Here is a 3,360-nt window from a genome sequence, read left to right on the forward strand (position 1 = left end):
ATTCCTCCCCTTGCTTGCTACAATCATATGCCTACACTAATTTGAAAAGATATCTGCACCACCATGTTCTTTGCAGCATTATTTACAATAGCCAAGAAACAACCTAAGTGTCCATCAGCAGACTATTAGACAAAGCAGTGGCACATATATACAATGGACTATTACTCTGTGACTTTCCAGTCTCTGGACATAAACCATCAGCTTTAAAATAAAAATTTAGACAAACATGGTGCTTCCGCTTCCGATTCTAGCTTGGTGCTGTTGCCAGATGGACTATGGCAGCTCAGCGAGCCACTCCTGGCAGCCAGTCAGAGGAGAGTAATGCTTTGGAGCTGCCATTGGCTTGTGACATTAAGAGATTACATGCTGCAGGAACCCAGCCAGGAGGCCCACAGTGAAGCTGTTAGTTCTGTAGAAGCCTTTTCCATCCTTCCTCTTCTGAGGTAGATCCAGACGGCAGTAATGTAAATACTACACAAAATTATTCCTGGACCTCTGAGAACTTCTGTCTTGACCTTTCTGGGAAAGGCCAACCAGAGACCAAGACAGAGGAAGATGGGCTTTGGAAATCCCTGGATAGATTCTATGAAATTTTTGGCCGTCCACAGCCAGCTTCTGAAAATCCACTCTCTGCATCTGTCTGCCAGTGTCTGTCTCAGAAAATCAAGGAACTGAAGGGCCAGGAGAGCCAAATGGCCCGGGTCATTTTCAACCGGGATGGCTGCTCAGTGTTACAGAGGCACTCCAGGGACGCCCGCTTCTACTCACTGGGAGAAGGAAGTGTGTCTCTGGATAATGAAAAGCTGACCCCCTGGACTTTCCAATGATATTATTCATTTCCTCTTGCAGCAGAATGTGATAGAAGACTCATAACTGGTGCCTGATGGTGAAAGTAGGCTGTATAGTTATGGAGGGCAGCCCTGTGGCCTACGCTGTTAGTAACCCACCCAGATCCCCTCAGGTCTGTCTTGCCAGCTAAGTGCTCTGCAGTCCTCAGCTGGCATCTGTGACCAAGTACTAGAGGCTGTTCAGCCCCTATAGAGAGCCATCAGTGTCTGGGAATTTTATAGCCCTCAGCCCACACTCCCTCCTACCATTCCCCCTGGCTAGAGGCAGTGACTGACTAGTTTGGGAGTTCAAAAGCCCAGCTTCCTTGTCTCAAAGAAAGATATGCCCTGAGGCATAATTGAGTCTCCAGGGCTCCACTGGGAACCAGGCCTATGCTGTCCTCCCATTCATTCACTTACAGGTGTCACCTAGGAGCTTTCCTTAATAAATATCTTGTACCTGAAAAAATTAATTAATTAATTAAAAAAAAATTTAAATAAAAACTTAACACCCCATAGAGGTCCCGGTTTGAGAGCCACTGTTTATCTCATCCTTTCTCTTTTTCCTGAATTTCATTTATATTTTACTCCTCTACACCCTGCACTGCTATGAGGATTTTATGTATTTGTCCTTCCCTCTCAGACTATGGTATTTTAGACTAAAAAGTTATTTATAATCAACTTCCAGTGAGAACCCTTGGTGCCAGGCAATGGGCAATGCCAGGACGACTGACTCACGATCCTTGAAGATCATGAGTTAATGGAAAGTGTGTCTCATATCCAAGTACCACCTCTCCTGTTTATTATTTACTTAATAGCTTAAGTGACAATTTTTACTTTTACACGTTTATTTTTAAATGAAACTAGTGTATAAAGGGGGTGGGGAAGACAGCTGTAAAAGGAAGAATCATGGCTCCAGTCAGAAAGAGGTATACTAATAGAGGAGAAGAGATTGAAAATATGAGTCCGGGGCACCCCGGACAGAGATTAGTGGTCAGGAAGATGGCTGGGAGCAGGGCAGGGGCAGCCTGACCTGGGGTGTTTGGCAGGTCTAAGGAGGGGAACTCCAAATGGAGATCAGGGAGGGGCTTGGGAAGAGTTGGGTCAGAATGGAGGGGGAAAGTGCTGGGAGCAGAGAGAAGGGAGAATGGGTGGAGAGAAAGGAGAAGCAGCTGAGGATTTGGGGAAGAGTTGCTGAAAGGGAGAGTGAAGTATAGAGACCTAGGAAAGGGAGGCTGTGAGGTTACAGAATGAGGACTGTGGGGAAGGAGGAATAGGTGGGGAGAATCTGGTTAGGCTAACATTCCTGTCTCCTCCGGACCAAGAAGTAGGCAGTGTCCTTCAGAGGCTGGCAGGGGAGTGCAGCATTGTCTATTAGCCTCTGAGGAGGGGAGCTCAGCGAGTCATTTCACACACACCCCAAAACCATTTTTGGACCATGAAGGGGCAAGAATTACCCTTTGCAGAACACTGATGCAGAGGGAAGAACAGAAACAGTGCATCCATAACTACACTCTGACACTAAGGCTTTTGGGCTGAAAAGTTCTCCAGGCCTTTGGGGATAAACATGTGCCTCTGAGGCTCTACTCTGGGTAGGGCAGGGTGAGGATGGAAGTGGAAGGCAGGGATAACTGTCTTGGAAGGGAGGGAATCTTCTCATTGCAGCTAGGTATGGCAGTTGGGACTGGCTGTGCTGAGGGAGAAGAGATGGTAGGACATGTTTTTAGTAAGATCCCTGGCTACTACCCTTGTACTGAGTTGGTTGGGTGTGAGAGGGCATAACCATTAGAGAGAAAATAGAATATCCATACACACTCCCCCCTCCCCCCAACTCCACTGCAAGAAAGGAGTGCTATCATTTGAGTACAGACTCAGGGACTTGCTGGCAGCATCCAAGAACTAGAGATGTGGCTGGGGAGTGCATCCCACATGGCTCTTTTCTAGGATTTGACCTTAAGTTCCAGGACCAAGCAGTGGGCCAGATGTAGAAGGTACCAGAGCTTTACCTAGTTTCTTCACAACAGCAGTGAGTTTCCATTCCTAAAAATAAAAAATAAAAAATAAAAAAATGTCTGTGTAGAAGGCCCTGACAAAGCATATTTCTTGTGAAAGTCCATTAGCCACCGAAGCGACAGTGAATTTTCAACACTTGTGAGTTCAGGAGAACCCACCAAGGATTGTGGAGGCAGCATGATGCAGTGGTTGGAAGTCTGTGTTCTGAGATTCATCCATTTTGTGAACTTGGGCAATTTACTCACCTTCTTTAAACCTCAATCTTATCTGTAAAATAAGGGCTGAATACCTACCTCAAGACTATCATAAACTCTAGGTGAATTCTAGGTCCATGGAAGAACCCAGATTCATAATTTCTCGAAAGACTATTTTAAAAACCATTGTATTCCCATTGCACTCCATTTGTTCACTCAGCCTTAGATGAAAGACTGTTTTATGGATGCCTAGTGTGCACTCAGCACTGTGATAGATACCACAGGGGCATGTTCCCTAACTCGGTCCTCCAGGCATCCAATTCCTG

General features: G+C 46.0%; 1 pseudogene; it reads left to right on the plus strand.

The window, feature by feature from the left end:
• Window positions 1-275: 275 nt before the first annotated feature.
• Window positions 276-873, plus strand: LOC118643558 (annotated as a pseudogene).
• The last annotated feature ends 2,487 nt before the right edge of the window (window positions 874-3,360 follow it).

The sequence above is a fragment of the Molossus molossus genome, unplaced genomic scaffold (assembly GCF_014108415.1).
Source record: "Molossus molossus isolate mMolMol1 unplaced genomic scaffold, mMolMol1.p scaffold_m16_p_4, whole genome shotgun sequence".
NCBI lineage: Eukaryota > Metazoa > Chordata > Mammalia > Chiroptera > Molossidae > Molossus > Molossus molossus.